The sequence below is a fragment of the Melopsittacus undulatus genome, chromosome 4 (assembly GCF_012275295.1).
Source record: "Melopsittacus undulatus isolate bMelUnd1 chromosome 4, bMelUnd1.mat.Z, whole genome shotgun sequence".
Taxonomy (NCBI): Eukaryota; Metazoa; Chordata; class Aves; order Psittaciformes; family Psittaculidae; genus Melopsittacus; species Melopsittacus undulatus.
In genome coordinates this window covers 45,525,126-45,543,092 of record NC_047530.1, presented here as the reverse complement: position 1 = coordinate 45,543,092, position 17,967 = coordinate 45,525,126, and the positions used below count along the sequence as shown (strand labels likewise).

Here is a 17,967-nt window from a genome sequence, read left to right as displayed (position 1 = left end):
AGCTGTTGGAGGAAGTCCAGAGGAGGGCCACAAGGATGATCAGGGGACTGGAGCACCTCCCATATGAAGACAGGCTGAGAAAGTTGGGGCTGTTCAGCCTGGAGAAGAGAAGGCTGCCTGGAGACCTCATAGCAGCCTTCCAGTATCTGAAGGGGGCCTATAGGGATGCTGGGGAGGGACTCGTCATCACGGACTGTAGTGACAGGACAAGGGGTAATGGGTTAAAACTGAAACAGGGGAAGTTCAGGTTAGATATAAGGAAGAAGTTTTTTATTGGTTACCCGAAGAGCTGGTAAATGTTCCATCCCTGGCAGTGTTCAAGGCCAGGCTGGACAGAGCCTTGCGTGACATGGTTTAATGTGAGGTGCCCCTGCCCATGTCAGGCGGGTTGGAGCTTGATGATCTTAGTGATCACACTAAACCATGCCACGCAAGGCTTCATCCAACCTGGCCTTGAACACTGCCAGGGATGGAGCATTCACAGACTCCCTGGGCAACCCGTTCCAGTACCTCACCACCCTTACAGTAAAGAATTTCTTCCTTATATCCAGTCTAAACCTCTGCTGTCTAAGTTTTAACCTGTTACCCCTTGTCCTATCACTACAGTCCCTAATGAAGAGTCCCTCCCCAGCATCTTTAGGACCTTACACTTGTCATGGTTAAACTTCATGAAGTTGGCGTCAGCCCACCTCACAAGCGTGTCAGGGTCCCTCTGGATGGCATTCCTTCCCTCCAGCATATCAACTGAACCACACAGCTTGGTGTCATCAGCAAACTTGCTGAGGGTGCACTCAATCCCACTGTCCATGTCACCGACAAAGATGTTAAACAAGACCAGTCCCAACACTGGTTTCTGAGGGACACCACTCATTACTGGTCTCCAGCCAGATATTGAGCCATTGACCACAACTCTTTGCATGCAGCCATCCAGCCAGTTCTTTATCCACCGAGTGGTCCATCTATCAGATTGATGTTTCTCCAATTTAGAGAAAAGGATGTCATGTGGGACAGTGTCGAATGCTTTACACAAGTAAAATGGCAGATAAAATGTCACTGATGGAGATATGACCCGTTGTGTGATGAGAAGAAACAGGAAGTTGAGCTGTGATTCTGTTCATCCTAAGCCTTCAAGTACCTTTGGAAATACTAGGCTTTGCTTTCTGATATGGGTATTTGAATGGAGAAGGGTTCCACAAAGCTCTACCCTCAGATGGAATTGGTTTTGTAAGCAGGTGGCAGTTTTGTTGTTCAATCCTTTTTCTCTGTAGGAGGTTTCTTTGACCTGCCTTTTCAGGATGGTTCATCTTCCCAGTCACCTGTTTTTTTCAGTTTGAATCAGTTTTTTTTGGGATATCTAGCCAAGAGGCTTTTAAAAAATAGGAAGGATATTAAAGTATCATGAAGCACAGTTTAACAGAGACACATGAAAATAACAAATTGAATTTTAGAATATAGAGGTTGACTGTTACCTGTGTGCTTCAACTTTTATTTGGGTGGTCCAGGAAATAAAAGAACCATCTTCTAGAACCTAATGGGACCTATGAAACAGCTCTTTGCTCTTTCAGTACCTTTCAGAATAGATCAGAGTAATGAGAGCAATTTCTTACAATTTTACATCCTTGAGATACAAAGAATACTTTGAGACTATTTTGTGTATTAGTTGAGACATCTAAAAGACATTTTAGTGCCTTTTTTTTTTTAATATTATCATTCATTGGACCTATGGAAGGATATTCATGCTTCAGAGACTTCCCTCTTCATCCATTTTTCTGTTTTCTCAGTAACAACCTGCAGAAAATATCTTAAATATATTATGACTGACAGTGTTTTCTGTCTAGGATAAAAGAAGTGCTGTTTGTTTAACTAATTAAAGATGACATTTACCTTCAACAGCCTAAGAGATGCTGCTATCTGTAGAAACACCTTGGTGAATAATCTTAGCTTTGAAGCTAGTCCAAATGAGGATGACTGAGTACAAAACGTACCTTCTGCTATAAGGCATGTATTCTTTTATTTAGGTGATCTGCTTCTGAAAGTAAAAGATATGATGAATGTTCAGTTATTATAACAGAATATAGTTGTATAATTGGAATGAGTGTCATTAAAAATGTATGTTGAGGATTTTGGTTTAGACATTTATTTCCTATGTGTGTTCTAAATCACTATAGTCTTCTATGCAGACTGTGCTGATAGGACAACTTTAACATTTATTATAGCATTTTGAGATAATCCATAAGATATACATTTAAAACGTTAAATTAAACATCAGTTACAGAACAGAAACAAATATCATGGCCATTTGGAAGCAAGCACCTTCTTTGGTGTAATGATGCTCAGAAAAATTCATTGGAGTAATCAAACATAGAAGCCTTCATTTGATATTACTAATAGTAATTTTGAAATAATATTTTGTGATCTGAAATAGAAATTTTTAAGACATTTTATAACTTCAATTTATACCTGTATAAGAACTGTAACATTATAGTGGAAGTTGGAGCTGCTTCTTTAAGGAATAGTGATAAGTGACGAATGTCAAGATGAAATGCCTTGATAGCTAAAAGTAAATGCTAGCATTTAGTTCCTGTCTTGAAGCTGGTTCTTTTTATTATTACTACTACTTTAAGCAAATTAAGATTTTAGTTAAGCTTTGTTTTATGGCCTTCATTAAGAGGAGCTTTAGATAGAGGCAGGGGTTTAGTTGGTTTGCTGCTGGGAATTCTGTGAATATGACTGTTGCCCAGGGAGTGGTTTATTTATTTACTTATTTTTATGATCATATTCTTAAATAGAATAGGAATAGAAATAGTTAAGCCACTAGTGGAATCTTCTAAGGAAATATTTTTTTTTAAAAGTGAAGTTAATTTATGCTTTTTGTTAATAAAAATCATAAATAATAGGAAGCTGTAACATTAAACATTTCTTCTGTAAGTATGACAGACCCAGGTCTTTTCTAGTGTAACTGGTTGCATTTTAACAGCAGTAATGCCCATCTGCTTCTCAGGGTTTCTTGGCAACTTCAGTGTACTAAAAGTTATAAATGCTTCAAATGATACCACATATTGTATAATTTCGGTTTATTGAAGCCCACATTGGAACACACTGTTCTAACAAACTGTAACTCGATGTAATACGGGGTTTTTTTGGGGTGAGTTTGGTGCTGAGTTTTCTCAACAATTATAGTCAAATAATCTTTTAATTGAAAACTTTGGCAGTCAGCACAGAAAAGTGGGCCATTGTAGAATGCATGTATAAAGTTGTAAAATACTGTTTCATTGGGGTTGTGTATTTAAAAATGGGATGTATTAATTTATTGTTCAGGTTGACAGTTACTCTGACTCTGTTAATCATAATGAAAAGTTAGATTCTGGAGGGGTTTTGCCATATTTATGTTGATTTTTCAGTTTTTTGAACTGCTTATCCATAACTGTTATTTTGGTGGGAAACACAGGAAAATAATTTGAGAGAAGAGTGGAGAAGAATAGAAAAAGAAACTGGAGACTTTAAAAAACAAAGAAAAAAAACCCCACAAGCTACAGAAACCCTGAATTTGGCCTGATAAAAAGAGATTACTCAGAAGTTTGTAAACCATGTACACAGACAGATAGATACATGCATACTTTGGATAGGGGTAGAAGAAAAGAGGTGATCCCACGTGTCAGAAAAGCAGAGTGGAAGCATGAAAAGGCTCTAGCATAAGAGTAATTAAAGATGCTATTCTTTTCTAGTTATCTCTACTGCTAGTTGTGTTGTAGGCTTTTGAACAAATATGACAAAATAAGGAAGGAATTGTCCTGCTGAGCAGAAAGAGAAGTTGTCAATAGTTGAAAGCAGTCAAAAGTTGAAATAAATGGAAGTTTTTGAATGTTGTCTTTTGCGTAAATCCACACTAACTAGATCCCCTCTGACTGGGTAACTAACGTATTTGACAGCACTTGGAAGCAGGGTCTGTGAGAGAATTCTGGAAATGTCATGCTCAAAATTTTACTTAGTTGAGGTACCAGGGAGGAAAGAGTATCCTTCTTCTGTGTTCTTGGTGTGATCTGACAAGGTCTGAGGGAGCACTGCTGGCTCCTGTGAAGATTGCTGTCTGGCAAGGCCCCAGTTACAGCCAGTCTGTTGCAGCCTGGACACATCTTCATAGGGTAGATCTAAAGTAATATAGCAAATACACTGCAGTGAGAGAAGCTTTAGGTTTAAGCATGGGAAAGAAAAAGAATAATTCTCATGTAAGAACAGCAAAACGTTTTGAGTAAACTCTCTAAAGTCACTGGGGACTATCTGTCCCTGAAGATATACTGTGACAGTTAGAAAACAGCTTCCAGGAATAACATAGAAATAGGTGAGCCTGCTTGGGAAGGAAAAGGGACTAGATGATCACATGAAGCCTGTTTGGGTCCTATGATTTCTTGTCTGAAAAGGAATACACCCCTCTCACCCCCCTTTCCTTCTAAACATTAGTAGGTGTTTTGAGCTAACATTACATGAAATAGTTATGTGTGTATAAATGAGCATAGCCCTACATACCACTAAATGTAGAAATGAAAACAGAAGAAAAGGCACATGCATGTGTGTCACCATTTCTCTTCTGGCTTGATTCCATTTCAATCTATGTATCTTAAACTGATGAAGTATTAATGTTCATTTCTCATGCAAGACTTGTTTAGCAGTACCCTTTTATATTTCTCACAGTTAATGATATTGTTTGCAACTTTTCTTTGGTTATTGTAATATTGTTCTTATATATAATACAAAGATGGTCGGAGGGCTGGGTGCCACTCCTATGAAGACAGTTGGGCTTGTTCAGCCTGGGGAAGAGAAAGTTTTGGGAAGACTTTATAACAGTTCTCCAGTACTTAAAGGGGTCCTATAAAAAATCTGGAGGGATTTTTTACAAAGGCACATAATGATAGGACAAGGGGGGATGGTTTTAAAGTGAAAGAAGGCAGATTTAGATTAGATACAAGGAAGAAGTTCTCTACTGTGAGGGTGGTGAGGCACTGGTACAGCTTGCCCAGAGAAGCTGTGTCTCCCCATCCCTGGAAGAGTTCAAGGTCAGGAGGGTGGGGCATTGAGCAACCTGGTCTGTTGGAAGGTATCCCTGGTGAGGTGGGGAGGTGGTGAGGTGTGTGGAACTAGGTGATCATTAAGGTCTCTTCCAACCCAATTCTGTGATTCTATGAAGCTGTTCTTTGATTATGGTGTATAAAGTTTTACTGTATCACTGATAGTTGAAAGAAAAACAGCTGATGCCATTAGCAGTCCTAGAAGTTACCACTTTGCACTTCTTTGCTGTTTCTTTTCATGATCTGCTTCCTAAAGATTTATTTCAGAATCAGATTAGTTATATTGCCATCTTATTAAATATTCTTTGAGTTAATAACCTGTAATGCAGTGAGCATGATTTAAATTGTATGCATGATTATAATGAGTACAAATATCATGGTGATCAAATAAAATTAAATTATATACTGGGTTTCTAGGTGGCTGTTTAATTACTGTATTTTAAAATTTGGATTACAAAATGATAAATAAACTTTACTAGAAAACTTTATTAGAAATTAGGAGCATTCCGTCTTGTCAATTTGATAGACTTTAGATTATTTAACACCAATATTTATGTCAAAACAATAAATTATGCTCGCTGTGTAGGAGTGGTACTTCAGCATGGTTTTAGTCTCTGAGAAAGCAGAAATCTTCCCTTGAAAGACTTCTCCCAGTCAAACCCAAATCATGAGACATCTATCCTATGTGTGTATGTGTTGTGGTGTGTTTGGCAAATGTATATTAAGTATAGTGAGGACCAGGCTTGCTGTTGCTTTCACTGCTTGATCAACACGCATGCATTAATGGTTGTGTTTCAGTAAACCTTAGATAGCAATATCAAAATAATAGAAATGGACCATAATAATAACAATGCATTTAACACCCCATTACTTCTGCTTCCAAAATGAATGTTAATCAATGCAAGGTTTTGTTTTTCAAAGTCTTGAGAACCCTTTAGTTTGAAGAAGCATTGCTAGCCATTGCTTCTGCTATACTTGTGTTCTCAGAAACACTTTGGTATGAATAGATTTGAAAACCTTCCTATTTGCCATTCGTGTTTAAAAGGGACAAATAAAAAATAATTTCTGCTTTTGAGGCTTTAATAAACTTCTGTATTTTGAACTAAGTCTTAAAGAGCTTAAAGGCTAAATGTACAATTCTTAAGTGTGCAGTTTATGCAAATGATTGTCTTTGCATGAATAATCTTGCTGTATATACATAGTAGGAGCAGGTAAGTTTAGGATGCATTCTGTATTTGTGCATCTATGTATGAACAATTTAGGCATATTACTTATTAGGATAAAATGTGGAATTAAGGCAGCTATTGTGATGTGAAATTAATCCAATTAAAAACAGAAAATATCTGTGATAAAGCAAAATTTACCAAAAAAAAGTGCAATGACTGCTTTCTGCTGCTTTCTGATCCTCTCCTCTTGCAACTGGTATCTGTGGCTGTATATAAATGAGAGACTGTTGGGACTGTAAATATGCTTTTTCTCTCTGACATGTTTCCTGGTGGTTGCTTGGTTACCAGTACTTGGCCATGCATGCATGCCTGATATTAGCTTATTCTTCTGTCTTCACACTTTGAGGTTTAATGAGAAGATACATGATCAATATTCATATTTTTATTTCTCTGTATCTATCTATTAAGGGTTAAATGGCTTATTGTCCTAGAAGATTTTAAAGTAATTATAATTATAGCTAATTTATTGACTCAATATGGAAGGACAGGCTATTCCACTGTATATATATATGTATATATATATATATATGAGTTTTATTTTGTTTGATTTTTTGTTTGGCTTTTTTGGTGTTGGTTTTTTTTTTTATGGATTTTGGTTTGGGTTTTTTTGTTGGTTTGTTTGTTTTGGGTTTTTTTTTTAAATTAAAAGTCCAAGAAAACTCTGGAGCTGAGGGCTTTAGCATATTATCACTTCTAATATTTCAGCTTTTTAGTGTTTTATAAAAAATAATAAAATACATTGGAGATGGTGAAAAAGTAAAACTAGAAAAAGTCTTAAAATTACCAATTTTTTTTACATATTTGGGCAGTCAAAAGAGAATTGTTATAATTTGTTAGTTGCTTTTCTATTTGTAGATTACTCCTGACTTAGGTACAGAAAAATACTCATCCATATCATGTAATGAAGTTGCTACAATATTTGCTACAATTTTTGCAGAATTTTTGACACAGGTAGAGCCATTAATTTTTAGCAATTTGACAACAAATTTAACAAATTTGACAATAAGCAATTTGTTCATCCTTTAAAATGTTATTTTTCCCTTTTAAGATGAGTGTGCCTTATTTTCTGTTCAGACATACACACCAACTAGAAGAGACAAATAATTTCCTCCCTCCATCCTGTTATATTGTGCCGTCTGTCTTTTTTTGTTTTGGTGCATGTCTTTGTTCTGGGTGTGTTAAATAGCTGAAGGAAATAGGTACTATCTCCAAAATATGATTGTCTTATTTATTCTCCTGTGCTTGTTTGAAAGCATATTTTCATGTTGAGTTGAATCTGTGCAAGATGTCTAGACACTGAATTACTTTCCTAGTTAGGAGTATTTGCTGGTATGATGGGCCACACCCAGAAGGTGTGCAGCCATACTGGAATAATGTTCCATGTCCTAGAGTCTTCAAAAGCTATGCAGAGAACTACATTGAGATTCTGTGCTTTTGGAATTCTGTGCTTTTTAAAGATTTAACTATGTTTCTTGTAACTATTCTTATGCAGCCTATGCACCCTTCTTTTTCCATCTTACCTGTAACCATTCTTTAGTAGTTGCAATTGAAAAATGCAATTGCTTACTGTAAACTGTTATCATTACCCTTTCTAATGGCAGCATCTCCTCTAACTTATCCATAGAAGATGTTAGTGTCAGGATCACTACAGAACAACATGTAGTGTTTTAGGTGTTTATCATATCTGTCACCATGATACTGCGTAACTTTCTGGCTTTCAACTGAGTGGACCCCAGAGGAGAGGGTACTGATGGATGCAAGATTGGATATGAGACAGCAATGTGTGCTTACAGCCCAGAAGGCCAATTGCATCTTGGGCTGCATCCAAAGGAGTGTGGCCAGCAGGTTGAGGGAGATGGTTCTGCCCCTCTGCTCTGCTCTGGTTAGACCCTCCACCTAGAGTACTGTGTCCAGCTCTGGAGTCCTCAGTACAGGAAAGATTTGGATCTGTTGGAGAGGGCCCAGAGAAGGGCCACAAAAATGATCAGTGGGCTGAAACAACCCTTCTATGAGGAAAAGCTGAGAGAACTGCGATTGTTCAGCCTGGAGAAGACTACGGGGACATCTTATTGTGGCCTTTCAGTTCTTAAAAACCCTATAAAAAAGATAGGGAGACACTTTTTAGCAGAGCCTGTTACGATAGTGTAAGGGGTTTTGGTTTTAAAGTGAAAGAAGGGAGATTCAGTTTGGATGTCAGGAAAAATTCTTTACAAAGAAGCTGGTAAAGTACTGGAACAGGTTGCCCGCAGAGGTGTTGGATGTGCCATCCCCAGAGACATTCAAAGCTGTATGTGGTTCTGGGGTTCTGGGTAACCTGATTGAGTTGAAGATGTCCCTGCTCATTGCAGAGGAGTTAGACTAGATGATCTTTGAAGGTCCCTTCCAAACCAAACTAGTCTGTAATTCTTTGATTCTAAGTGTAAGAGGTTAAAGAATGGAGGTTACTATATGTCATTATTTATCTACATGTAGTTAAAAATATGTACATGCACATGGGCATATGTAAAAATATTTAAAAGCTGAACTACACTTTACTTGCCAATGGTTATTAGACCTGTGATTTTTCTTTCCAACTTATAAGCTTTAAGAGCTCCCTAATTTCATAATTACCTTCTTTTGAAGGTTTTAATGCAGATGTGTGTATGACGCTGCTTTCAAAAATTAGTCCCATCTCGAGGTTTTTTAAAAAAAACCCCAAGCTTACTGTTCTTTTCCAAATACCATTTTCAAAGGTGTGTTGCCCCTCATCTTTCATCCCCTAAATAGTTAGGTATACTGAATTAAAGACAGTGGAATGGCAAATGCAGGGAACAAATACTTTGTCAAATTCTCAAAGTATCTTCTGAAAAGGTACACTTGTTGCTACATCTGCAGGATGCTTTAATACACACTACACAGTAAAAAATCTGCAGCTGTAAAGTGCTTGAAAAACTGTCTGCAATAGGTTGCTAATCATTTTAGGAGAAACAGAATACAAGAAATTTCTATTAAGTGCATCTTCTTCTGTTTTCTTTCATTTTTCTTCTTTCTCCCTGGAAAGAAAAAATATTAAACAGCTAAAATAATTTGAATTTTTCTTAGCCTAAATTTATACTGTTCCTGTTCTACTTTTCTTATGGTTACATGTATTAAGCTAGTACCATAAAAAAGAATCCCTACTTAGGTCTTCTAGGATAGAAGACAATTTATCACAAACAGTGCTTGCCCAGCAGACAAACTTATCTTCTTGGGTCTTCTATTTATCTTTTTTGAGAAATAGTATGCATTCAAGAAACCAAATATTGTAGAATGCACAAGTGGTTTAGGGTTATGAGGTTTCATTGCCATGTAACACAGCAGGTTAACTTTTTTCTGTTTAAAGTCAATCATGAAAGTTAAGAAATTTTCTAAAATATAGTGTCTAAGTACCCTTCTAGATTTTCTGCTAGGGGAAATCACAGTAGAACATGTTTTAGACCGAAAAGCAAAGATGGCTATTATGTAACTCTGAACAATACTAATCACATTGTTAATTCCTATGCATCAAGTTTAAACTGAATAAAAAATATTCTTCCCATTACGTATGAGGCAACAATAAAATTAATTGTATTAATTGTATTATACTCAGATAGTATAATTTTCAGAAAAAGAGAATAATAAGTGAATTTAGGTGTTCAGGTCAAATCAGATTCTGGTTCCTCCTACCTTTTTTTTTTCTTTTTCCTCCCATATTTTAGTCATCTGCTTTAATGCTAGCACTGAAAAGTCTAATCATAGAATGGTCTGTGTTGGAAAGGACCTTAAGATCTAGTTCCAACCCCCCTGCCATGGGCAGGGATGCCTCACACTAAACCATGTCACCCAAGCCTCTGTCTAACCTGGCCTTGAACGCTGCCAGGGATGGAACATTTACCGCATCTTTGGGCAACCTGTTCCAGTGCCTCACCACCCTCACAATAAAGAATTTCTTCCTTATATCTAACCTGAACTTCCCCTGTTTCAGTTTTAACCATTACCCCTTGTCCTATCACTACAGTCCCTAATGAATAGTCCCTCAACAGCATACTTATAAGGCTCCTTCAGATACTGGAAGGCTGCTATGAGGTCTCCATGCAGCCTTCTCTTCTCCAGGCTGAACAGCCCCAGCTTTCTCAGCCTGTCTTCATATGGGAGGTGCTCCAGTCCCCTGATCATCCTCATGACCCTCCTCTGGACTTGTTCCAACAGTTCCATGTCCTTTTTATGTTGAGGACACCAGAACTGCACACAATACTCCAAGTATTCTTTTCACGAGAGCAGAGTAGAGGGGCAGGATCACAACCTTCGACCTGCTGGTCAGACTCATTTTGATGTAGCCCATTATACAGTTGGCTTTCTTGGCTGAAGCTAGCTCATGTTAAGTTTCTTTTCAGCCAGCACCCCCAAGTCCTTCTCCGCAGGGCTGCTCTGAATATCTTCTCTGCCCAACCTGTAGCTGTGCCTGGGATTGCCCAGCCCAGGTGTAGGACCTTGCATTTGACTTGGTTGAAATTCATGAGGTTGGCATCAGCCCACCTCACAAGCGTGTCGAGGTCCCTCTGGATGGCACTGTTTTCCTCCAGCGTATCAACCGAACCATGCAACTTGGTGTTCTTGGAAACTTGCTGAGGGTGCACTCAATCCCAGTGTCCGTGTTGCAGATAAAAATGTTGAACAGTGTAGGTTCCAACAAGCAACCCCTGCTGGACACCACTTGTTACCCGTCTCCAGTTGGACATTGAGCCCTTGACTGCAACTGCGTGTTGCCATCCAGCCAATTATTTATCCACCTGGTGGTCCATCCAATTGATGTCTCTCCAGTTCAGAGACAAGGATGTTGTGTGGGACAATGTCTAATGCTTTGCACAAGTCCAGGTAGATGGTGTCAGCTGCTTTGCTCCTATTCATCAGTTCTGTAATCCCATCATATAAGGCCACAAAATCAGTCAGGTATGACTTGCTCTTAGTGAAGCCATGTTGGCTGTCACCAATCGCCTTGTTTTTCATGTGCCTTAGCATGGTTTCCAGGAGAAGCTGCTCCATGATCCTGCCAGACGCAGAGGTGAGATTGTCTGGTCTGTAGTTTTCCAGGTCTTCCACTTCTCCTTCTTGAAAATGGGGTCATATTTCTTTTTTTCTATTCGTTGGGAACTTCACCTGACTGCCATGGTTTTTCAAATATGATGGTCAGTGGCTTAGCCATTTCATTTGCCAGCTCCTTCAGGACCCACGGATGGATTTCAGCAAGTCCCATGGACTTGCGCACATACAGGTTCTTAAGATAATCTCAGACCTGATCCTCTCCTACAGTGGGCCTAAGGTCTTCATTCTCAGTCCCTGAATCTGCCTCCCAAGACTTGAGCAGTGTGATCAGAGCGCTTACGGGTGAAGACTGAGGCAAAGAAGTCATTGAGAACTTCAGCCTTCTCCAAATCCAGGTTAGCCAGTTCTCCTGTTTCCTTCTGGAGAGAACCCACAGTATCCCTAGTCTGTCTTTTGTTAGTGCCATACCTATAGAAGCCTAATGTAGATAAATATGCAGGTTAATGTTTAAAATGCTCTTTTGTGACGTAATTAATTATTTTATAAAGTGACTTCTCTCCCTTTCTGATCTGTGCCTGTAATCTGACAGTTATGTAGCAGAATTTTGCTATAGCTTATGTGGTTAGGTTATTCAGCCTCTTCCTAATACTATTCAGTTTAGGTAAGCTTTTTTGCTAGGGTCTGTCTCAATGAAGACTGAGAGCTACTGCTTGGTTGTTTCTATGTTGGAGTTGTTTTGTCTTTTTGTGGATTGGACTGGGACCCTCTGGCTTTAAGTTTATCTTTCTGTACAAATTTGGGTTGCAGTTGTGGGATGTCTGGTCTTGCATCTAGAGTCATGAGAAATCTGGAGGTGAAACCTTCACTTTCAGGTTTGAATCCTGTCATCTGCCCAGTCTCTCTCATACCAGAGGGTTTCTTATTACTGGCTTCTGATGGCTTCTCTGGTAGTCTAAATAAGAAGTTTACAAACCATTATGTGTTTGTATGCATGTCAAGTGACACAGAAACTGTTTCAAGATGATGCTTAAAAAATAAAAATTATTTAATTTGTATGTTTTTCCAGAGATCAGAAGTATTTCAGTAGTTTCTCCACAGGCCTGAAGAGAAGCCGTGGGCTGCCACTGCTTGTCACCCCAACACAGTAATGGGGAGCATGTTCTTTTCTCAGGATCATGGAATATGTAAAAATTATGCAAAAGAGGCTGTGTTACTTTTAATCTTAAAACATGAATAATCTTTCATTTTCTTTTGGAATCCTCTTGGTTCATAAAGTAGTTTAGTAGTATGAAGTCCAATAGTTGAAAATTTCTACAAGAATTGTAAGTATTTCTCTTCTGTCGCTTTCAGTGGCCATAAGGGAATGTGAATGTGTCTTAATTAATGGAACTGGAGGCAGGTGTGATTTGATCTGTATGACTATTTGGTCTTTATGGCCATCTATACATGTACTGACATCTGCTGTTCTTTAATTGCTGTTGCTTATTCAATTACAAACAAGATGATTGCTTAAAACTAATCCTATCCTAGTATACTGTTGATATCGTATTAAATTTTGAGGGGGATTTGCTCAATAAAAAGGTGCCGATTTTCTAAAGAAACAAAGTTAAGCCTGTATAATAACAGCAATAAGATAAACCCCCCCACAAAAGCTTGAGTTGAATTTGTTTTGTTTACAGTTCCTTACTTTGCAGTTCTTGGAGGTCTCAAACTGTTATCTCCAGGGGTTTTCAACAGTAGAAGCAGAATGTTGCTTTAAAAAATGCCAACTCAGCAGAGTTAAGAGCAGTTAGCCTGAAGACAGGGGAGAGCCTGAAGTGAACATTAAGATTTTTCTTACCTCAGTTCCTCAGTTTAGTTTCAGTGTTGTCATATTTGTTCAAGTAAACAGTTGACTGAAATTTTGATCTTAATTAAACTGGAGAAATAGGAAATTTGCATTGTAGTTCTGGTATTAATTTTTAATGCTAGCTTTAACTTCAGGTTTTTGAATGTTTTTGCATGGTTGATTGTGCTTTTGCATGACTATGTCCTAAAGATACACATAGAACAAGCTTCGTCTATGCTACTGTGTTATTTTAAAATGTTTCCTGATAAGTCTAAGTTTTTATTATCTGCACTTGGTATATTTTATGTCTAACCAGGTATTGATGAAATTCTCCTGGTATAGATTTAGTTTTCTATTTCTAAGATGGCTTATATATAAGAGGCTCCTTTTAAAGACTGAATTAGAGATACATAGATTAAATGCTGCCTTCTGCAGCCATTAATTTCAATGTTAATGATGGTAATAACGGAAATAATCAGTGCTATTTCCTCTGTCCCATTTACAAGCTTAAGAAAAATCTATGCCACTAATTTGTTTGTATAATGCATTTTGCAAACTAATTCACTAGATGCAGTAGTACAAATAATAATTTAAGTAGCTTTATAGATAAAAGGACAGATTCTGCCACCTTTATATATATTGTTATGCTCTACTTTGGAAGCAATGCTTTTGGGTTTTAATAAGACACTATAAGGGTGGGACTCGACTGAAGTAGAACCTTTGTTTCCCTTAGGATTTAGTTGTATAGTTTTAAATATGTTGTACCATTTTATGCTTTCTCATATAAGTGGCTGTGTATAATTAATGAGAGAGTTTTCTTTGGAAATACAATAATCTAATTTTATGACGTTGCTTTCAGCTTGCTCCCATCCTCTGTCTTTCTCCCCCGTAGTTGCTCTGTTTCTTCATTGTATGTAGAGGAATAGCATGTGTGTGTAAAAAAGCCTTAAGATTAAAAGAATCTGAAAGAGGTAAAAGAGGGTTATTAAATAGTCAGGTATGCGCTGTAAAACAGTCAAGTAAGGCAATAACCACACATTTTGTAGCCCTTCTCCCCATATTTTATTCATGATTTGTTTTACTGTAACATCTATATTCTTCACAGTACAGTTCACTGGAAGATAAATTCCTTTCTCTGAAGACATTATAAACTTAGGTTTTCAGAAATGTATTATATTAAAGTTCCTACCAAACTTAGCTAATAACCAGGAAACACAAAGTGTAACAATTCAATTTGAAAGTAAACAGGCATTAAGATGTCAGAAAAATTTGGTTGTTTTTTTGTGATTTGATTCTTTTTGTGAAGGTTATGGCCTTCTGTCTGTCATATCTTAATGATTTCAATTTGGGAAGTCATAAACAGGAATCACTAAGTGGAAACTGTGTAGTCAGCCCAAGGTTTGACAGTGACAAGGAAATATTTTAATAATGCCATGAGATAATGCCCTGATAACAAAAAGGGTATTTTCTGAAAGCTTTCCTTAAAAACAGGTTTTCCCATGGCCAAGAGCACTAGTAAGTTTATTTTCTTTTAGTTTGCTTCTGTGTTCTCTTTTCTCTGTTCCTAGCTTTTTTTTGCCTGGACAAAACAAAACTGTAACTAAAGCAGTGTAAATGCTGTTAGTGGTTTAGACTTACAGATTTGCTGATTGCCCTGCTCTTTGGTGCATTTTTTTGAATGAGTAAGAGAATGAGCTTGAATTGTCATTCCTTTGACAAGACATTCAAGGGCTCTTCTTTACCTGATTGTCCAGGGTTCAGCAGTAGCAGTCATTTTTCTCTTTCTTAGTAGCTGGTGCAGTGCTGTGTTTTTGACTTTCAGCCTGGGAACCTACTGAACCCAGGACACTGATGAGTGTTGGTGACAAAACTTGGACCTTTATATGTTCAAAAGCTTCACCTGTTGTTATATTTAGTGGAAATTTGCTAAATAGATCAAAAGTTATGGGTAGGTAACAAAAGGTATAATTTATAAACCACGTTTCCTTAAGAATTATTATTTTAAGTAACTAAATATGTCCCAAAATGAACTAACTCAGTGTATGCTTTTATGCATTTCATGTTTTTTTCTGTTATGTTTTTTTGTGGTTGTTAAACACATGACATGTATATTTTTAGTATGGAGTTGTCATATTCCTTCAATTTCTTGGCGAAAGATCAGTATTCTCTGAAAAGAAGTTTTGTATAAATTGGTTATTGCTTATTGAAAGCAGTGTGAATTCTTTAGTTACTTAAACTATCCCAAAGGTTCTAAAGAAGTAAACACAAGTATTTTAGGAATAGTAGGGAGTATGGTCTTAATCATATAATTAGTAGAGGGAGCTATTTCAGTCATATATGCAGTTAATAACAGCAAAAGGTACTTTTGTTTGGGATTGGTAGAAAATACTCCCCCTTTTTTTCCACACTTCAGTTCTGTAATAATTTCAACTGTTTTGTTTGCTTATTAATTCCAAGGTTTTTTTTTCTTTCTTCCGTATGAGAATAAACTTAGGTGGATATCAGTTATATGTATTTTTCACACTCATTAACTTATTGTCGTGGTTTGAGCCCAGCCAGCAGCCTGGAAACATGCAGCCACTCGCTCACTTCCCCCCCCCCCCCCCCCGCTCCCCCTTGCTCTTGGAGGGATGGGAAGGAGAATCAAAAGAATGTAACTCCCATGGGTTGAGATAAGAATATATAGAATTCTTATATATTATATAGATCAGAATTATATAGATAAGAATATATAAGAAGGTATAACGCAAACCACTACTGCTGCCACCAAGAATAATAATAATGATAAGGGAAATAACAAGGGAAGAGAATACAACCACTCACCACCCACCAACCGATACCCAGCCCGACCAGGGCAGTGATCTAGCCCTTATGGGTAACTGCCCCTAGTTTATATACTGGGCATGATGTGCTGTGGCCTGGAATACCCCTTTGGCTAGTTTGGGTTAGGTGTCCTGTCTCTGCTTCCACCTGGCTTCCCCTCCTCCCTGGCAGAACATGAGACTCAGAAAGTGCTTGGTCAGAGCAAACATTACTTAGCAACAACTAAAAACATTGGTGTTATCAGTGCTGTTCCCAGGCTGCAAGTCAAAAGCACAGCACTGCACCAGCTACTAAGAAGGAGAAAAATGACTGATACTGCAGGTCACCCTGGGAATAATATACAGGCTCATCTGAGAGAAAAGAACCCATCTATTGTAATTCTCTGCAAAGACAGATACTGAGATAGCCATGTTATATGAGGCCACTGCATATTGTGGTCTTGTCTGTCCAAATGCTGGACTGTTTTGGTTTTTTTTTTGCCTCCTTTTGGTTCATCCAGTGAAGATGTGGGTTGTTGGGGCAGGGAGGAAATAAAACAAAACTTTGGAAAAGGCCCCAAATGAATGGCTGTGTTGGAATTTTTCTGTCTGAACTAGAAGGTCATTTGAAAGATTGTCTTTTGATGATTTAGTAGAATAACATTTCTAAATTGCTAAAAGCTTTTGTTGTTTTGTTACTACTGCAGAAGGAATTGAGGATACAGCAGTGAGGGATGTTTTATAGAGCTTCTGGTATTTTAATTTTTGGTAGGCCTTATAGCCTAAATTTGTTGGGCTTTGTAAGTATTAGGGCAAAACTACTGTGTGACAGTACAAATGCTTTACAGTACTTTGAGTTTTATGCATGCATAGCCATGTAACTTCAGCACTATGGCTGATACCATGATAGATCATTGAAGTGGGAGAAAGCATTCTTCAAGAGATGGAGATGGAGAGAGGAGAAGTGATGGAGCAGGGGCAATGGAGGTGATGATGCCTCCCAGACTTGCGCTGCAGAACGCTGGCTGTGTGGCATTGTGTAGCAGCTTGCATGCTTGTGTCAGCTGTCTGGAGTACATCAGTTGAGACCCTTTGCAGAAGTGGTCTTGCTCCACTCTCTCTTCCTCTTGCATTTGTGATCTTGCTGCTTGCATTTGGCATCATTCAGCTGATTGAATACAGTCTTGTCTGGCAGAGAATTGAGTATGTGACCCTTGATGGAGAGCCCCAGTGCCAACATACTTTAGTTCCTGCTCTTTAAAATATGTCCTGGACTCACTAAGTGCCAGTGGTCAATGCCATGGTGGCTCGTGAAGTTTTCTGTAATGCTGTGAGTTCACATCACTGTGGGGAGCTTTTAACAGAGTCACAGGTTTACTCAAGCTCTCAGGTCGTGGACAGATTCAGAGAGCTGGAACAGGTGTATCTGAAAGCAGGGGTGAAGAGATGGTACCTCCCCATAGCCTTGTTCTCCCCCCTGCCACTGTCCCTGCTTTTTTTGTGGCAACAAAATGTTAAGATGCTAGATGCTTAAGGATGCTGGGGAGGGACTCTTCGTTAGGGACTCTAGTGATAGGACAAGGGGTAATGGGTTAAAACTTAAACAGGGGAAGTTTAGATTGGATATAAGGAAGAGGCTCTTTACTGTAAGGGTGGTGAGGCACTGAAATGATTTGCCCAGGAAGTTAGGAATGCTCCATCCCTGGCGATGCTCAGGGCCAGGGTGGACAAAGCCTTGGGTGACATGGTTTAGTGTGAGGTGTCCCTGCCCATGGCAGGGGGGTTGGAACTAGATGATCTTAAGGTCCTTTCCAACCCTGACTGTTCTATGATTCTATATTTAACTTACCTACTAAAGAACATATTTTAATAAAGCTTTTGATTTTCCAGGTGTGAAGTGTTTGTACTATGGAAGTTGAAGACTTCAGGATAAATTGTTTTTTAGAATGTGTTTTCCTTCTAGAACAAATATCTATGCCAGCCTGCACAGATACTTAGAGCTGTTTAAT

General features: G+C 38.1%; 1 protein-coding gene across 1 annotated transcript in view; it reads left to right on the top strand.

Annotated features, from left to right (window-relative positions):
• AVEN (apoptosis and caspase activation inhibitor) overlaps positions 1-17,967 on the top strand; it is a 97,559-nt gene that overhangs the window by 49,747 nt on the left and 29,845 nt on the right. The window lies entirely within an intron of this gene.